Genomic DNA, 21,251 nt, shown 5'->3' with positions numbered 1-21,251 from the left:
AACCCTACACCTAAAGGAGCTGGAGAAAGAACAGCAAATAAAGCCTAAACCCAGCAGGAGAAGAGAAATAATAAAGATCAAAGCAGAAATCAATGAACTAGAAACCAAAAGAACAGTAGAACATATCAATGAAACTAGGAGCTGGTTCTTTGAAAGAATTAACAAGATTGATAAACCCCTGGCCAGACTTATCAAAAAGAAAAGAGAAATGACCCAAATAAAAAAAAATCATGAATGAAAGAGGAGAGATCAAAAGTCTCAGCTTTCTCTGGTGAGAAGAGAGTTGGTGTTCGAGTCATACTGACTTGGGCTTGAATTCCAGATTCAGGGTCTCCTCTTCTCTGTGTGACTGACTGAGATGGACTGCAGCAAAGGGTTCTCTTGCCCTCTGGCTTCTGGTTGGATTTGGCCACTGGAATGTACCAGCAGGAGACTGGAAGAGGGTGGGGAAAAACTGAGAGCTTTCCCCCTAAGGTCAGGAACGCAGCAGGGATGTCCACTATCACCACTGCTATTCAACATAATATTAGAAGTCCTAGCCACAGCAATCAGACAACAAAAAGAAATCAAAGGCATCCAAATCAGCAAAGAAGTCAAACTCTCACTCTTTGTAGATGATATGATACTGTATGTGGAAAACCCAAAAGAATCCACCCCAAAACTGCTAGAAGTCAAACAAGAATTCAGTAATGTGGCAGGATAGAAAATCAATGCATAGAAATCAGTGGCATCCCTATACACCAACAACAAGACAGAAGAAAGAGAAATTAAGGAGTCTATCTCATTTACAATTGCACCCAAAACCATAAGATACCTGGGAATAAATCTAACCAAAGAGGCAAAGAATCTATACTCTGAAAACTATAAAATACTCGTGAAAGAAATTAAGGAAGACACAAAGAAATGGAAAAATGTTCCATGCTCATGGATTGGAAGAACAAATATTGTGAAGATGTCAATGCTACCTAGAGCAATCTACACATTCAATGCAATCCCTATCAAAATACCATCCACTTTTTTCAAAGAAATGGAACAAATAATCCTAAAATTTGTATGGAACCAGAAAAAAGCCCAAATAGCCAGAGGAATGTTCAAAAAGAAAAGCAAAGCAGGCGGCATCACAATTCCGGACTTCAAGCTCTATTACAAAGCTGTCATCATCAAGACAGTATGGTATTGGCACAAAAACAGACACATAGATCAGTGGAACAGAATAGAGAGCCCAGAAATGGACCCTCAACTCTATGGCCAACTAATCTTTGACAAAGCAGGAAAGAACTCCCAATGGAAAAAAGACAGTCTCTTCAAGGGGTGACCTCACTGATATGAGGAATTCTTAATCTCAGGAAACAAATAGAGGGTTGCTGGAGTGGTGGGGGGGTGGGAGGCATGGGGTGGCTGGGCGATAGACATTGGGGAGCATGTGTGCTATGGTGAGCTCTGTGAATTGTGCAAGACTGTTAAATCACAGATCTGTACCTCTGAAACAAGTAATACATTATATGTTAAAAAAAAAAAAAAGAAGAAGAAGATAGCAGTAGGGGAAAAATGAAGAGGGGGACATCGGAGGGGGAGATGAACCATGAGAGATGATGGACTCTGAAAAACAAACTGAGGGTTCTAGAGGAGAGGGGCGTGGGAGGATGGGTTAGCCTGGTGATGGGTATTAAAGAGGGCACATTCTGCATGGAGCACTGGGTGTTATACACAAATAATGAATCATGGAACACTACATCAAAAACTAATGATGTAATGTATGGTGATTAACATAATAAAAAATGGAAAAAAAACTTTATTGAGATGGGCCAAGAGAAAAAGAAAGACACAAATTATTAAAATCAGAAATGAAAAGGGTCATATATCACTATGAATCTTACAGAAATTAAGGATTTGATTTAATTTAAAAGAATTATAAAGAAATATGAACAATTTAATGCTGGAAAAGTACACAATTTAAATGAAATAGACAAAGTCCTAGAAGTTAGACCATTAAAAGAAGAAATGAAAAATCTGAATAAACATACAACAAGTAAAGGAGTTAAATTGGTACCTAAATTATACCCAACATAGAAAAACTCAGGCACAGATCATTTTATAGATAAATTCTATCAAATATCTAAAAAAGATATATAAATTATCTTCAAACTCCTATATGGTTCACATTTCAGAATGCTTCTCAACTCTTCTGTGAGGCCAACGTTGGCCCAGTGCTAAAGCCAGATAAAGATATCAACAAAATATTAGCAATCCAAAATTAAGTAATCTATAAAAATACACATCATGACCAAGTATAACTTTTCCCAGGAATACAAGGCTAATGCAATGTTCAAAAATCATTTAATAGAACACAATATTCATATATTAAAAGATAAACCCCACAGGGTTATCTCGTTTAAAAAAATTAATAAATCTAACACCCACTTGTGATATTAAAAAAAACTCTCAAAAACTAAGAATAGAAGGTAACTTCCCCAACCTGATAAAGAATCGCTATAAAAAAACCTGAAACTAACATATTTAATGCTGAATGAAAAAATGCTCTTTTTGGGGGCACCTAGGTGGTGCAGTCAGTTAAATATCCAATCTTGGTTTCTGCTTGGGTGGTGATCTCGGGTCCTGATCTTCAGGTCCTGGGGTTGAGCCCTGTGGGGCTCCAGGCTCTCTGCAGAGTCTGCTTGAGACTTTCCCCCTCTCTCCCTGCCCCTCCCCCTGCTCTCTCTCTCTCTCTTTCAAATAAATAAATAAATCTTTAAAAAAAATTATCTCATTAAGCTTAGGAATAAGACCAATGTCTGCTCTTATCACTTGTATTTAACAACATACTAGGAGTTCTAACAAGTGCAAAAAGGCAAGAATCAGAAATAAAAGGCCTTGAAAACTGTCTTGATTTGTAAATAATATGATCCTATATGTAGAAAGTTCTAAAGAATTTTTTAAAAAATGAATGGAATTGATTAGTGTGTACACCAGGTTCACAGAATATAAGCCCAATATATAAAAATCAACTGTCGTGCTATAAACTAGCAATGAACAATCCAAAAGTGAAATTCAGAAGAGTTCCATTCACAAAGCATCAAAAAATTAAATCCTTGGTAATAAATACAAATTAAACACTGCCAAATTCAAAACTATGCTGAGAAAAATTAAAGATGATCTAAAGAAAGAAATATTCCATGTTCATGGATTAGAAGATTCAATATGTTAAGATGATAATTATCCCAATTTAAAGTCTTAAATGAACTAAATTATCTAATTTGAAAAAGAAGTGAAAAATCTGAATAAATCTATAGCAAGTAAAGAACATCAATTGATACTTAGAATATTCTTGACAAAAATACTCAGACGCAGATCATATTTACAGATAAATTCTATCAATTTAGCTATAAAAGAAATACAGATTATTCCCAAACTCTTAAAAAATACAAAGTCTAGAGCACTTCTTGACTCATTTATTTCTTTGTCTCTGTTTCTCTAGAACACAAGGAAGCTTTACTCTGAGGTCAGTTCCTTTGTTCCTTAAGTCAGGGTTTATAAGCATAGTATGTAATAGCTGTAATCCAGGCCATGAATATTTTAATATTAAGTACCCATGGAATTTTGAACTTGTAAGAAACTTACACAAGAGTGTAAGCAAACAAGAATAGCTAGCTTACTGCCTAGTTAATAAGTAGCACAATACCTAGTACAATGCTTAACATAGAGTTGGTCATTAATATATGGTTATCCTAAATGAATGAGCTGATTAATAAATAAATATTTGTATACATATTGATGTCAGGTAACAATAAAAACAATAATAGTAAAAGCTAATATTTGTTGAGATTTTTCTCTATGTTAAATACTAAGCTAAGCATTTAATTCTTAGCAATAACTTGATGATACCATGTGGGTAGATTAATAAGCTGCTCAAGGTCACATAGGTAGTAAGTAGAAGAGACATGTGATCATGAACTCATGTGACCCCAGAGCTGGACCTTTCAATCATTCAGCCTTATTGCCTCAGTTTGTCCTAGTCACAAATACCCTAAATCAGAGTATGCAGAGTGTGCCCTCTGTATCTTTTGTGCCATCCCTATGCTACCAAAGGATTCAGAATCCAGGACAATCAAAAAGAGACTCTGTTAATGATGCTAAGTGAATTTTGAATCAAATCCTTGACCAGAATCCTTGACAAATTCTAAAATTGGCAGATAACCTTACCATCTCCAAGGCAGCTCTTGCATACAAGCCAGTTACTGCAAGCTAAATTTTTGTTTAAAGTATTATTCTTTTGTAGTCATCATGACTGACCACTTCTCCCACATACCATGCCACATTTTTGCAAATGAAATAGGAAAGTGACACAAGTAAGGTGTTTCCACTTACTCCCACCACCCCAGATAAAATTAGTTCTTGGTCATGTTGACACACCTCATACCTGTGTGGTTTCCTTGGTAAGTACCATATTTCTTATTCCAAAACTCTGCATTTCTCTATATCCTACTTTCAGGTCTACTTTATTATTATTATGTTAAATTAGCCAACATATAGTACATCATTAGTTTTTGATGTAGTGTTCAATGATTCATTAGTTGCGTATAACACCCAGTGCTCATCACATCACATGTGCTCCTCAATACCCATCACCCGGTTACCCCATCCCCCACCTTCCTCCCTTCTGGAACCCTTAGTTTGTTTCCTGGAGTCCAGAGTCTCTCTCTCTGATTTCTTCCCAGTTTTCCCTCCCTTCCCCTGTGGTTCTCTATGTTATTCCTTATAATCCACATATGAGTAAAACCATATTATAATTGTCTTTCTCTGCTTGACTTATTTCACTTAGCATTATCCCCTCCAGTTCCATCCATGTCAATTCAAATGGTAGGTATTCATCCTTTCTGATGGATGAGTAATATTCTATTGTGTATATGAACCACATCTTCTTTATCCATTCATCTGTTGAAGGACATCTGGGCTCCTTCCACAGTCTGGCTATTGTGGACATCACTGCTATGAACATTGGGGTGCACGTGCCCCTTCTTTTCACTGCATCTGTATCTTTGGGGTGAATACCTAGTAGTGCAATTGCTGGGTCACAGGGTAGCTCTATTTTTAATGTCTTGAAGAACCATACTGTTTTGCAGAGTGACTGTACCAGCTTGCACTTCTACCAACAGTCTAAGAGGGTTCCCCTTTCTCCACATCCTCACCAACATTTGCTGTTTTCCGCCTTGTTAATTTTTGCCAGTTATTCTAACTGGTATAAGGTGGCATCTCAATATGGTTTTGATTAGTATTTCCCTAATGGCTAGTGATGTTGAACAGTTTTTCATGTGTCTGTTAGCCATTTGTACGTCCACACCGCTATAAGGCAACTTAATCTTCAAAAAAGAAGTTCACATGAATCTTTGATGTAAAAAATCATACATACACTGTATTTGTTTTAGTTATTTCAAAGCCCTCAGTTTAATTAGCTGGAAACATAAAATGGTATTCATTCTGTACTTCTAGCTCCCGATTTATCATATAATCATAATGACATACAATTTATCTCAACTTAATTTTACTTTTATATTAATCCCAACATACTGATAATATTTTATTAAATATTTTAAGACATTAATCTTATATATTCTTGATAAAGCACTCAGCTCCTCCTAGTGGATACTAAGGTTTAACTAATAGTGTTAATATTTCTAAATTTTAACAATGTATCATTATTGTTAGTTTTAAATATATGTTTACAATCCACAAAACAGGGAGCAAATAGTATCCATAGAGTTGAAACCAAGTTATGAAAAACATAAAGAATTACATTTTAAATAGAATCAGTTTACTTTAAGTGACAATTATCTCAATGTGACTAAAAATATTAAAGAGCCATAATGGAGATTTTAACCAATGAGATATTTCATCTATTTCTCACTCATTCTGTCCCATTTTACAATTTCACATCAATGAAAACTAAGAAGGAATAGCTAGGGGAAAGGGGGAAGTAAATAATATCAAATTCTAGATTTAAAAAAGGTGGGGTAGAAAGGATAAATTTTCTAATTATCATATTAATGAACAAAAATGACATACAGAGTATGATTTGAAAGGAATACCCAAGCTAAATGGCAATATTCAGCTCTTTCCCAGGGGGAAAAATGCTTGTGAAGGGAAGTGCAGTGCCTGAAAACCACACCCATGTGTGATGGAGTGCGCATCTGCTCAATACAGGCCCAGCCAAAATCTGCAGGTGTCAAAATGCCAGTAGTACACACAAAATGATGGAAATGGAGACAAATTATCTTTTTGAAAAGTACCCATATTCCCAAATTTTGTTAATTCTGCATGCATGCAGATATCATTTGCCTTTTTTCCCTTTATCATGTTGTATATGGAGTTTTATGAAAGTCTAAAAATGAACAATGGAAATTGCTCTCTCTGCAATCAACAGAGCAACCAGATGACCAGGCTGTCATCTCATCAGTTCCCCTAGGAAATGCCTTTATGGCACCATCACTATCTTCACTCCTCCTAAAAAGCAGATTGGAAAGATGAGCTCTCATTATGGTATAGAACTTTGGAGAGATATTTCTATGAAGTGTGCAGAAGACTTGCGAATTTTGTGAATCATTGGATCCATGTTTGCGGACTGTGAAGCCAATCAGTTACAAATTACAGGCCAGATGCTACTCATCGTCTCAACTCTCGGTCTGCAAAAAGGCTCCAGATAACTTCGTGAAAATGACACCCTGAGTTATTAAAACAAATTTTGTCCCTAATAAGCTCCTCTTTAAGCCATTTAGATGGGCACTGATTGAACAGTGATTTGCTATTATTCTAGAAAATGCTGTTTACCAGTATGATTTATGCACTTTTTATTTGGGTACCTTCTTAAACAGTTTTCTAATAAATATGATATACTTTATATTATTGTACCACTTTAATAAAGCAGTTCATTTATCCATCAGAAAATCCTATGACATAGAAAGCTTCACATTTTTATTCTCTGATTGCAGATGTAAAACAATGTAGTAGTTTGCCTAGCATCACACACATAGAAATGGTGATAGCAAATCTGGGACCCTTGTCTTTTGACTCTTATTCTAGTACTCTATTTTTATTGTTAATATATTAAATCTTTGTTTTCATAATGCTCATTTGTACCATTCATTGATTCATTATCCAATAGTACATAAAACCACCTACTTAGACATATTATGCTAATTTGCACATTGTCTTTTTTTAAATTTTTTATTGTTATGTTAATCACCATACATTACATCATTAGTTTTTAATGTAGTGTTCCATGATTCATTGTTTGTGCATAACACCCAGTGCTCCACGCAGAACTGCACATTGTCTTTCAAACATTGCACAGGCAATACACAGATACAGTAGTCCATTTACTGTATAAATCAATCAATAAATGGACCTAACCATCATTAGAAGTTACAGGGGTGCCTGGGTGGCTCAATCGGTTAAGCATCATGGTCCCAGGGTGCTGGAATCCAGCCTTGAGTTGGGCTCCCTGCTCAATGGGGAGCCTGCTTCTCCCTCTCCCCTAACAGGATTAGCCACTGATTACACAAACCACAAACCAGAAATATCTACCTATATTACTTTCCTAGGGCTGCCATAACAAAGTTTCACAAACTGGTTGGTTTAAAACAATTGACATTTGTTCTCTCACTGTTCTGAAAGCTAAAAGTCCAAAGTCAAGATGTTGGCAGGGCCACGCTTTCTCTAAAGACTCTAGGAAAGAGTCCTTTCTTGCTTAATACTAACTTCAGCTGACTTCAGGAGTTTCTTGGCTTCTGGCAGCATAACTCCAGTATTTGCCTCCATCATTATATGTCCTTCTCTGTGTTCCTCTGTGTGTCTGGATCTTCTCTTCTTATAAGACCAATCATATTGGATTTAAGGCCCACTCTAATCCAGTCTGACTGCATCCCAACTTAACTATGTAATCATCCACAAAGACCCTATTTCCAAATAAGGTCACATTCTGAAATGCTGGATAGGCATGAATTTAGGGGGCTACTATTCATCCCAGTATACAACTCTTGCCAGAAACCCAGCCAGAAATCTTCCATTCCCTCCACAACACCATAATATAGTATTTCTTTCTTCTCCTTAGAATCCTCTCACATTACAGAGTTCTTTTTAATCTTACTCAACCTAGGGTGCTATGTAGAGGTAATAAGCAGTCACATCTTGGTAAAGGGGAATAGAGAAGGAAAGGAAGAGACAAACTTTTACCACAATTTGGTTGTTGTCCCAAAACACTCAATTTAAATCTTCATTTCTTTACTTTCCACAAATGTATCTTTCCCCAGATCCTAATGACTTTGGAGAACTCTTCCTGCCCCTCAACGTAAGCTATTAAAAAAAAACTGTTAAGAATATCCAACAGTAGATCAATGTACATGTTTAAGATCTAACCAAATCATTCTTCAGTAACTATTTTATGCATTTAAAGACCCATTTTCTGTCATGATTATGGGTAGGGAGGAACCCTGATTGGAAATCCAGATAGTAGCAGGTAAAAGAAAAGGAGATGTATCCTAGAATAAAAGTAACATTTATTCACTTAGAAGCTAGCCAACAAATACACAAACATATATACCAACTCATATAAGCAACTACCATGGGTTAAACAATTGTAGTAGTTTATGATGTGATCTCAGGCTGATCTCTGAAAATACTGCGTTTTCACTGGCCCCTATGCCAGATACTAACTTTCATTGTAATGACTAGAAAGGGTTAACAAATTTAATTCTTCTTTGGAACACTATTCTTGATTTTCTCCCTCTCATACCCACCCTTTAAAAGTCTCTTATTACTGACAGGGAGTTGTGCAAAATTCTCTTCTGTTTCCTCTAAAATCCAGAGCAAGGGGGAGTATGCTCTTGTGACTACAAGCTAGGGCAGTGAATGATATTGTCCATGAGAGCATCATTATGGTTTTTCAATTTAAGATCATTTTACTTTCAGCAGTAATTTTGAACTGGTTTAAGTATAAAGAATCCAGTATGCTGAGTGTTTTCAGTTTTCATAGTATAAGCCATACCTTGTTTTGTAATTACAAGCTATATGTATCTTCTTATTCATGTAAGGTATTTGAAGTCAATATCCGGGACAACATAGATGCCCACCAATTTTTTGGTTGAAAAATGACAGGAGAGTTTAATGTTTTGATTGTGTCTTTTCCCAGATAGAAGTTAGTATGTCCTACTTGATTTAATCTTTAGGTACTCCGGTAGTTACTAATGTTCTTCAATAACTATTAATCATTCTCTCTACTTCTAGCACCATAGAAGGAATGAAATTGCTGGTCCCTGTGACTGGATAAGGTCATGTTGATGAGTTGTTAGCAGAAGAGATATGTCACTCTGGACTGGAACATGTAATTGTCAGTATAATACCCTTTAGAGCTCTCTTACACTCTTTCATAGCCCAGGTTCTGGCTTAACTATAGTGAGCAGTCTCCTGTCAAACTGCATCAAATATGTTGTGTAAGTGAGCAATAAACTTTGTCATTTAACAGCACAGAAATTTGAGTAATATTTGTTACTGAAAAATAACCTACACTTTTCTGACTGATACAAATACTACTTTACATTATTAGTTGACTGTACTTAGTGTCATATAAAGGCTACTAGATTATGTATTTATGGGAGTCAATGACAAAATCTCACACTTTGCTTTTATTCTCCCAACTGTGACAACTCTATGTTGACCATATTTTGAGATTGTTGGTCAAACATTTTAATAAAATGAGAATATTCCCATTTTATAATAATTTCCATTTGATCTTGGCAAGGCTAGCTTTTTTTTTTTTTGCACTATCTCTCTTCTAAGTGTTTTCTTTAAATTCTGATTTTAAATCAGTAAATTCAATCTGCCTAGGCAGTCGGTTTGCTTAGACTCTATTTCACAATTTCAAGAAAGCCAAAGGTGCTTGACTCGTACTCTGTTTCAATCTTAATAACACTCAATCATAATTAATTTTGATGATCTTAGGCTAAATTAGAAGCAATGGGTAGCTCTGCAGGAAAGGAAAGGATAAGGGCACCTTACAAAGTGCCCAGTAGGTAACCCCAACCTAATTTAAGGTATACTTGATATGTAGCAATAGACCCTGGTAAAATAGCAGGTGATTCTCTAAACAGAATAAAAGTAGCAGTTGTATCCCTGCCCAGACACAGTAAGTTTGTATGAACATGGCACTTTTTATTAGGCAATCAATAATATAGTTTATTGGTTCCAGAACACTGCACAAAACCCACTAGAAGTCATCTCACTCTACTGTTTTGTGTGAACAGTACAATTAACCAAAGAAAAAAATAAATTAGTTTCTCTGAAATCTGGAGGTTTTCTAGTTGTAAAAGTCCAATTACAAATTAGCAAGCTGTGAATAATCAGATTACAAAATAATCAGTCTCGAAGCAGCAAGTGCTTCACCTGTAAAAAATCTGCAAAGATTCACAAAATTAAAGTTATATGGTAATTGATCACAAATGGAAAGAGCAATGATATTAAATAGAATCTTTTTTACCTCAAATGTTGGTAGATTTACTCTATAAATTTTTCACATTTCTTCTCTAAAAGAAGTAAAGATTTTGAAGGAAGGAATATGCCAAGTCGAAACAGTTTTTACACGTTCAATGAACTTCACATTATTTGGTAACAAATTATTCTTTTCTATTTTACACTGGTATTGCTTCATTATTTATCATGCAGTATCATTAACACAGTCAACTTCATTTCACATCAAAAATCATCATTTAACATCTTGTAATGTGGGGACATTTCTGTTCATCTGCCTGTTCATGTTGTACCACCAACAAAATGACATGATTTGATGTCCATCATTTAGTTTTTTATTACTTCCAGAAAAGAATATGAAAACAAAACCAAAATGTTTTCAAAAGAAATAAATGTCAAATATAACTCTTCTACTTCCATCTCTATATTTTCTTCCAAGGGCCTTTCCCCCAAAACTGGGCTCCCACTCAAAATGGAGTATTTTTCTCCTTGTCCTCCATATTCTTGCCTCTGCAGGTGCTGTTCCCCTCACCTGAAGTGCCCTTTCAGATCGTATCTGATTATCCTTATTCCACTTTTCTTCAAAATATAGAATATCTTTCTTATTTTTTAGAATGTGTGTGTGTGTGTGTGTGTGTATCTACACACATTGCTATTGTTATTGAACTGTACAAACTCTGCACTCTTGTGGTTAACAATTTCAGTCCAATAGCTAGCATTCTACTCAGTTTAGAAATAAGGGACATTTCCATTAAGATGAGAAACAATACAAATATGCTACTCTCTCCACTACCATGCAACCTTGCTTTGCAAATACTTGTCCTTAAAATTAAACAAGAAACAAAGTTAAAGGCATACCCTGGAAAACAAGAGTTAGAAGTGTTTCTATTTGCCCTACTTCAAGTTCTCCATTTGGTAATTTGGAATAGTTTACACACATACCTATTTGATTTCTTCCCATTTCTCTTCCCCAGAATTTTTGGTTGTGGAGGAAAAGACTAATTTTTTTTTATATTTGTCTTTATGAAGCAATCAGTGTTACACCAATTTGGATACATAGTTATTGCTTACAAGTGATAAGAGACGGAGTAATTACTTTAAATGGTGTTTACTAACAAAATAGTTAATACAGTGAGTATAATTAAGTAAATTAAGGAATTTCATGAGAAAGTAATTTGACCAAATCAGTATTAGAAACAGTAGGGTACATGTTAAATATTATCATCCCCTTATTTTTGAAAGATTTAATATATGGGTATACAAATACTTATGTGGTATATGGATATATGGGCATATAATAGTTTTATTTATAAATATTTTTATAAAGTAAAACACTTAAACTACTTTATTCTCTTTTTTACAACTTTCTACTCATGAGAAACTATTATAAAAGTCATACATGGCTCATGAATTCAACTTCCATTTATTTGGATGGGGAAAATGATGTGGAAGTGAGATCTTCCTAGATGTATTTTGCTCTATAGTGAAGGTAGTCTGTTTGTAGTTGTCATAGTGCTGGTAGCTTTTGCACTTAAACTGATGAACTAGAAGTTTTCTTCCTTTAAGGGCTAGCAGTCTTCTATAAAAGAAGCTTTGTCTCTTCAGACAAATCATCATCATCATCATCATCCTTTCTAAATAGAGGTTCCTTGTATTTCTTTCATATGGGAAGCAAAGTAGAAGGCTTTTAAGCTTTCTTTAGGCACTGATTATACTGTCAGTTCCATATGAAATCCACAACCTTCCATGGTTAGTCTTGAAGCTACTGATCCCCAAAGAGCTGTGTTCTAGGACATTCAAAGCCGATACCTCTTTGGTAGCTTACATGTTGAAAGATCTCCTCTGAAAGAGTTAACCTATCATTTTGTCCATTTGGCCAAAAGAGTTAAATTGCTTCCCCCAAATCAATCTTAGAGGAAGTAAACTTTATTAAGAAAGTCTTTAGATCAGTTTACATTATGCTTCATATTCTTTTTTTTTACACATTTTTATTTAAATTCAATTAATAACACATGATGTATTCCTGGTTTCAGAGGTACAGGCCTGTGATTAATCAGCCTTATATAATACCCAGTGCTCATTACATCATGTGCCTTCCTTGATGTCCATCACCCAGTCACCCCATCCCCCTACCCCGTTCCCCCCCAGCAACCATCAGTTTGTTTCCTATGATTAAGAGTCTCTTCTGGTTTTTCTCCCTCTCTGGTTTTGTCTTGTTTTATTATTTCCTCTCTTCCCCTATGATCCTCTGTTTTGTTTCTTAAATTCCACATATCAGTGAGATCACATGATAATTGTCTTCCTCTGATTGACTTATTTCGCTTAGCATAATACCCTCTAGTTCCATTCATGTCATTGCAAATGGCAAGATTTCCTTTTTTGATGGCTGTGTAATATTCCGGTGTATATATATACACCACATCTTCTTTATCCATTCACCTGTCGATGGACATCTGGGCTCTTTCCATAGTTTGGCTATTGTTTACCCTTCGTATTCTTAAAGACAACACCTTGCTTCTGGCATTTGCTTTAGTCCAGGTTCCCAAACGTAAGGCATTTGAAAACTACTTCCATGATTTTGTCAAACTGTATACTATCTTTAATATTTTAACAAATTTTACATAAGCTTATTGTCTAGCTTTATTTTGTTCTAAGCAGTAATGGCCATAAAGGTATTGTTTTGAAATGTAAATTATGCCTGTTCTAATGAACACTAAAATAAATATAATGAAAATAAAAAACATGTGACCCTACATCACTTGCAACTATGATAGAGTGACAGTGTGGCCAGGACCACACTGAGAAATGCCTCCTATCACATTGTTTGCCAACTTTCCACCTTAGTATTTCCAGTGTAGATATAAATGAATATGTTCCTCTAGAGTTATGAGTGACTAACCTGAAATAAAATGACACATTTGTGGCATTAGTTTGAGGTTTTATTTTATTCTCATAAAAGTTTCCAATTATTCTATATTTGTTTTAATATAAAAGTTCACTTTTTCTTTTATAGCTATCTTTTAGTAAAATATGCACTCCTAGAGGATATATTAATTGTGTAGCATTAAATACAAGTACTAATTTTGGTTTGTTCACCCAATGAGTAATAATTGTTTCTTATGTATCAGCATTACTCTAGACAGTGGGTTCTAACAGTGAACAAAGCATGAAGTCCTCACTTTCATGAAGTTTACATTGTAACTAGATAAGATTCATTAAATGAATAAACGTATAGATAATATCAATGAATGAAATAAGTTATAGAAAAGAATAAAGAACAATAAGAACAGAAATGGGACAGTGGGTTGGAAATAATTTGGGAATTGGTGGGCAGACATGAACAGAATACAGTTGAGTAACTAGAATAGTTTTTAAATGAAGAAGCAAGTTCCATATAAATAAGTTCAGAGATAGAAGTTCAGTTCCCCTCTCTAATCTGGAAAAAACATTGGGAATATGTCCTCCCTAGGTTTGTAATACATGTCGTATTAACAGAGTAGGTTGTATTTAGCAAGGGAAGTGCATTGGTAGTTCCAACACCACCACTACAAACATACTCACCCTCATTTTACAGATAAAGAAACTGGGATTTAACGACATTTGATTTTTCCAAGTTCATCAAGATAATAAAGATAGAATTAAAACTACTGCAGGGTGATTCTTAAATTTTGTTGTAAAGAGAATTCCCTGAAAATGTCTTAAGAAAGAAAACAAACCAATATTAGATTTCCACTCTTTAGATCTTCTAATTTAATTGTTAGGCATGACTTTTGCTTTGAGATCTCTAACAGCTCACCAGTTAGTTCTAATGTGCAAAAAGACTTGGCATTAAGAGATCCCTGCCTTCTGGTCTTGTGTTCTTTACATTCTCTATCATTTTCTTCATGAGGCACAAGACTTTCCAGATCTGGAAAACAGTGGTTAGATTTTGAGGTCAGGTGTCTCCTCCAAGAATGGTAGTGATCAATATATTAGGAAAAAAATTTTTGTGATAGTAGAAAGTTAATTAGAAAAATATTTCATTTAATATGAGTAGAGAAATTTTGGTGTACCTCTATTGATATTTATATGAGAAGAACTTCCAAGTAAAGGTAATATGACAAAAGTCTGGCAAAAACAAAAATAGATTTTTAAACAAGTTTTCTAATATTTATTCCTATCATATCTTTTCTTCTGTCCAGCCATTTCCAGGCATTTATTGAAAGTTGTAATAATTTTGCTAAAAATTAGCGTGGAAGTTGCCACAGCCAATGTCAAAGAGGTTGCTGCCTGTGTTCTCCTCTAGGATTTTGATGGTTTCCTGTCTCACATTCAGGTCTTTCATCAGTTCTGAATTTATTTTTGTGTATAGTGTAAGAACGTGGTCCACTTTCATTCTTTTGCATTTCACTGTCCAGTTTTCCCAACACCATTTTTCAAAGAGATTTTCTTTTCTTCATTGGATATTCTTTCCTGCTTTTTCAAAGACTAGTTAACCATACAGTCGTGGGTTCACTTTTTTGGTTTTCTATTCTGTTCCATCGGTCTATGTGTCTATTTTTTGTGCCAGTACCATACTGTCTTGATCACTACAGTTTTGTAAAATAACTTGATGTCTGGAATTGTGATGCCTCCAGCTTTGCTTTTCTTTTTCAAGATTGCTTTGGCTATTTGGGGTCTTTTGTGGTTCGAATACAAATTTTAGGGTTGTTTGTTCTAGCTCTGTGAAAAATGCTCATGTATTTTGACAGGGATTGTAATGAACGTGTAGATTGCTTTGGGTAGTATAGACATTTTAACAATGTTTTTGTCTTCCAATCCATGAGCATGGAATGTATTTCCATTTCTTTGAGTCCTCTTCAATTTCTTTCATCAGTGTTCCATAGTTTTCAGAGTACAGATCTTTTACTTCTTTAGTTAGGTGTATTCCTAGGTATCTTATGGTTTTGGTGCAATTGTAAATGGGATTGATCCCTTGATTTTTCTTTCTGCTGCTTCATTATTGGTGTATAGAAATGCAACAGATTTCTGTATGTCGATTTTATATCCTGTGACTTTACTGAATTCATGTATTAGTTCTAGCAAATTTTGGTGGTCTTTTGGATTTTCTAAATAGAATATCATGTCATCTGCAAATAGTGAAAGTTTGACTTCTTCCTTGCTGATTTGGATGCCTTTTATTTCTTTTTGTTGTCTGATTGCTGAGGCTAGGACTTGCAATCATATGTTAAATAACAGTGGTGAGAGTGGACATCCCTGTCTTGTTCTGTTTTTCCCCACTGAGGATGACATTAGCTGTGGGTCTTTTGTATATGGCCTTTATGATGTTGAGGCATGTTCCCTCTACTTTGATACATCTCCTGAGGCAAGGAAAATAAAAGCAAAAACAATCTATTGGGACTTCATCAAGATGAAACCTTCTGCACAGTGAAGGAAACAACCAGTAAAACTAAAAGGAAACCTATGGAATGGGAGAAGATATTTACAAATGACATATCTGATAAAGGGTTAGTACCCAAAATCTATAAAGAACTTATCAAATGCAACACCCCAAAAAACAAATAATCTAGTTAAAAATGGGCAGAAGACAAGAACAGACATTTCTCTGAAGACATCCAGATGACTTACAGACACATGAAAAGATATCACTCATCATCAGGGAAATGCAAATCAAAACTACCTTGAGATATCACCTCACACCTGCCAGAATGGCTAAAATTAACATCACTGGAAACAACAGATGTTGGCAAGGATGTGGAGAAAGGGGAGCAGTCTTAACTCTTGGTGGGACTGCAAACTAGTGCAGCCACTCTAGAAAACAGTAAGGAGGTTCCTCAAAAAGTTAAAAATAGTATTACCCTATGACTCAGCAGTTGCACTACTAGGTATTTACCCAAAGGATACAAAAATACTGATTCCAAGAGACACATGCATCCCAATGTTTATAGCAGCATTATTAACAATAGCCAAATTATAGAAAGAGGTCAAACGCCTATCAATTGATGAAGGGATAAAGAATATGTGGTATATGTATGCAACGGAATATTACTCAGCCATCAAAAAGAATGAACTCTTGCTTTTTGCAATGATGTGGATGGAGCTAAAGAGTATTATGCTCAGCAAAATAAGTCGGTCAGAGAAAGACAAATACCATGTGACTTTACTTGTATGTGGAATTTAAGAAATGTAACCAATGAACATGGTGGGGGGAAGAAAGAGAGAGGCAAACCATAAAGCAGACTCTTAATTGTAGAGAAATAATGGCTGCTGGAGGTTGGCAGTGGGGGATGGGTTAAGTGGGTGATGGGTATTAAGGGGGACACTTGTGATGAGTACTGGGTTTTGTATGTGAGTGATGAATTGATAAATTCTACACGAGACTAATACTACACTATATGTTAACTAACTGGAATATAAATAAAAACTTGGGGGGAAAAAAACCAGAAGGACAAATTAAAGTTCTATTTAGAGAGTATTTAGGGTCCCAAATCCCCTCCTTGCCTCAGCTTGGTGGATGACTGCTATGTCTTTTCTCACCCCAGTCGAAGTCAGGGGATTTATTCTCAGGAGATGTTTCCAAACTGAATGATAACAGGCCTATATCCTCACCCTAACACTAACCCTAACACTAGTACAACTTATGGAGATGTCTTCTAACTGCAGGATACCAGACACATACCTTCACCAAGCCATCAACCTAACCGTAAAATTTACCCTAACATAGATCTGAGAAAGTGGGTTCCTGCACACATGATAAGAAAAGGTCAGAAGCAGCCTAGTTATTATGGAGAAAACCCTAAACATTAAAGAATTGGTAATACTTCTGAAAACAGGTATGGAGATAGACATAAAAAGAGAAGAAACAACTGAATATCTATTCAAAGAGTCTTCAGAGCCCCGAACCCCTCCCTTGCCTCAGCTGTGTTGATGGCTGCCATGTCTGTTCTCACCCTCACAGAATAAAACACCCCAGAATAAAACTCTGGAGAGGTCTCTAAACTGCAGCTAACTAGGCATATACCCTCACACTGGCCCTAATCCTAATCCTAGATATGAGAAAAAAAAGACAAGAAAATTTAGTGTATATGTGCAATGGAATATTACTTAGAAATAAAAAAAAAGAATAAAATCTTGCCATGCCATTTGCAATAAAAATGGAGCTAGAGGCTTATGCTAAGTGAAATAAGTCAGTCACAGAAAGACAAATACTGTATGATTTCACTCATATGTGGAATTTAAGAAACAAATGAGTGGGCAGAGCAAGATGGCGGAGGAGTAGGAGACCTAGATTTCATCTGGTCTCAGGAATTCAGCTGAATAGGGATCAAACCATTCTGAACACCTACGAACTCAACAGGAGATCGAAGAGGAGAGTAGCAACAGCTCTCTAAACAGAGAAGCGACCACTTACTGGAAGGTAGGACGTACGGAGAAGTGAATCTGAGGCAATATTCGGGAGGATAGATGGTGGGGGAGGGGCCTCCGCCGGCCGCTTCTGGCAAGTGCTAGAGCCACGGGGCACAAAATCGGACCTTTTAGAAGTTGGCTCGGCTGAGGGACGTCACTGCAGTGGCTAAGCAGGGGGTGGAATCCTCCCGGGACAGTGTGGTCTCAGGACCCTTGGGGTCACAGAAAGACCGGGGGTGCCTGAGTGCGCCAGAGCTCCCAGGTATCGGAGCGGGGAAGCCGCCTGCAGAGACGGAGCCGAGGTGCGGCTCTCAGCTCGGGGTTGCCATAAACTGTGATCCGCGGCCCAGTCGGGCCACTGCTCCTCCAGCAGGGACCCAACAAGCAGCAGATCCGGGGAGACTCCCCTTCCTTCCCAGGGAGGAGCGGCGTGGGAACGCACCACAGGGATCTGCTGGGTTTGGAGACGCCACACGGGGTCCGGTGTCAGAGACAGCAACGCTCGGTCACAGGCCGGGTGAGCACGGGGTGCGACCGGATACCAGGGAGACGGGACTGACGGCTTTTCTCTGGGGGCTCACTGAGGAGCAGGGCCCCGAGTTCTCAGCTCCTCCGGGTGGAGATTGGGAGGCCACCATTTTTGCCCTGGTCCTCCAAAGCTGTACCGAGAGCTTGCAGGGAACAAAAGCTCCTGAGATCAAACCCGAGCAGCTTGCTTAGCCCGGACCGACAAGGGCGGGGCAATTCCACCTCCGGCAAAGACATTTGGAAACCATGGCAACAAGCCCCTCCCCCAGAAGATCAGCACGAACAGCTAGCAAGCCAAGACCCAAGTTTACCGATCAAGGAGAACAGGAGAACTCCAGCGCTAGGGGAATACTGCATATAGAATTCATGGCTTTTTTTTACCATGATTCATTAGTTCATCAAAGTTAATTTTTGTTAACTATTTTTTTTTTATTTTTCTTTTTCCCTTTTTCAACCAACATCTTATCAATCCCTTTTTTCAAAAAAAAAACATTTTTTATTTTTCATTTTTAGAGTCATATTTTATCCCTTCATAGTAGTTACCCTTATTTTTGGCATATATATATAAGTTGTTCTCTCTTTAAAATTTTGAGATACAGTTTCTTCTAACAGATCAAAATATACCCTAAATCACTAGTGTATGGCTGTGTTCTAGTCTCCTGCCTGATCACATTCTCTCCCTTTTTCCTTTTATCTTTTTCTTAAATCTTCTTCTTTTTTCAAACAACTTCTTATCTTATCAAGTCCTTTTATAAAATCTTTTATAATTTTCTTCTTTACATTCAGCTTCCATCCCTTCATTGTATCAACCCTTATTTTGTACATATATGACTTTCTTCCTTTAAAATTTTAGGAGGCACGTTTTTCTAACAGACCAAAATACGCCCAAAATCTAGTGTGTGGCACTGATCTATGCACTAGCCTGATCATATTTGATCATATTCTGCTTTTTTTATATTGTTCTGCTTTTGTTTTTATCTTTTTTTTCTTTTTTTTTTTTTTCCTCTTTCTTTTTTCTTTCTTTCCCTTTCTTTTCCCCTGGTTTCAGGTCTTTTCTGATTTGTATACAGTATATTTGCCGGGGACGTTGTAAACCTGTAAGCATTTTGTTCTCTCATTCATCTATTCTCCTCTGGACAAAATGACAAGACGAATAAAATCACCTCAGCAAAAACAACAAGAGGTGGTACCGTCAGCCAGGGACCTACTCAATACGGACATTAGTACGATGTCGAACCTAGAGTTCAGAATCATGACTTTAAAGATACAAGCTGGGCTTGAAAAAAGCGTGGAAGTTATTAGAGAAACCCTTTCTGGAGAAATAAAAGAACTAAAATCTAACCAAGTCGAAATCAAAAAGGCTATTGATGAGGTGCAATCAAAAATGGGGGCACTAACGGCTAGGATAAATGAGGCAGAAGAGAGAATCAGTGATATAGAAGACAAATGATGGAAAATAAAGAGGCTGAGAAAAAGAGAGAGAAACAACTACAGGATCACGAGGGCAGAATTCGAGAGATAAGCGATACGATAAGATGAAACAACATTAGAATAATTGGGATCCCAGAAGAAGAAGAAGACAGAGAGAGGGGCAGAAGGTATATTGGAGCAAATAATAGCAGAGAACTTCCCTAATGTGAGGAAGGAAACAGGCATCAAAATCCAGGAGTCACAGAGAACCCCTCTCAAAATCAATAATAATAGGTCAACACCCCGACATCTAATAGTAAAACTTACGAGTCTCAGAGACAAAGAGAAAATCCTGAAAGCAGCTCAGGAGAAGAGATATGTAACCTACAATGGTAGAAACATTAGATTGGCAACAGACCTATCCACAGAGACCTGGCAGGCCAGAAAGGACTGGCAAGATATCTTCAGAGCACTAAACGAGAAAAATATGCAGCCAAGAATACTATATCCAGCTAGGCTGTCATTGAAAATTGAAGGAGAGATAAAAAGCTTCCAGGACAAACAAAAACTAAAGGAATTTGTAAACACAAAACCAGCCCTCCAAGAAATATTGAAAGGGGTCCTCTAAGCAAAGAGAGAGCCTAAAAGCAGCAAAGATCAGAAAGGAACACAGACAACATACAGTAACAGTCACCTTACAGGCAATACAATGGCACTAAATTCAAACCTTTCAGTAGTTACCCTGAATGTAAATGGGCTCAATGCCCAAATCAAAAGACACAGTCTATCAGATTGGATTAAGAAACAAGACCCATCAATATTCTGTCGGCAAGAGACTCATTTTAGACCCAAAGACACCCCCAGATTGAAAGTGAGGGGGTGGAAAACCATTTACCATGCTAATGGACACCAAAAGAAAGCTGGGGTAGCAATCCTTATATCAGACAAACTAGATTTTAAAAGAAAGACTGTAATAAGAGATGAGGAAGGACACTATATCCTACTTAAAGGGTCTATCCAACAAGATCTAACAATTGAAAATATCTATGCCCCGAACGTGGGAGCAGCCAATTATATAAGGCAATTAATAACAAAAGCAAAGAAACACATTGACAACAATACAATAATAGTGGGGGACTTTAACACCCCCCTGACTGAAATGGACAGATCATCTAAGCAAAAGATCAACAAGGAAATAAAGACTTTAAATGACACACTGGACCAAATGGACTTCACAGACATATTCAGAACATTCCATCCCAAAGCAACGGAATACACATTCTTCTCTAGTGCCCATGGAACATTCTCCAGAATAGATCACATCCTAGGTCACAAATCAGGTCTCAATCAGTACCAAAAGATTGGGATCATTCCCTGCATATTTTCGGACCACAATGCTTTGAAACTAGAAC

The sequence above is a fragment of the Zalophus californianus genome, chromosome 12 (assembly GCF_009762305.2).
Source record: "Zalophus californianus isolate mZalCal1 chromosome 12, mZalCal1.pri.v2, whole genome shotgun sequence".
NCBI lineage: Eukaryota > Metazoa > Chordata > Mammalia > Carnivora > Otariidae > Zalophus > Zalophus californianus.
Note: the sequence above shows the minus strand (reverse complement) of the source record.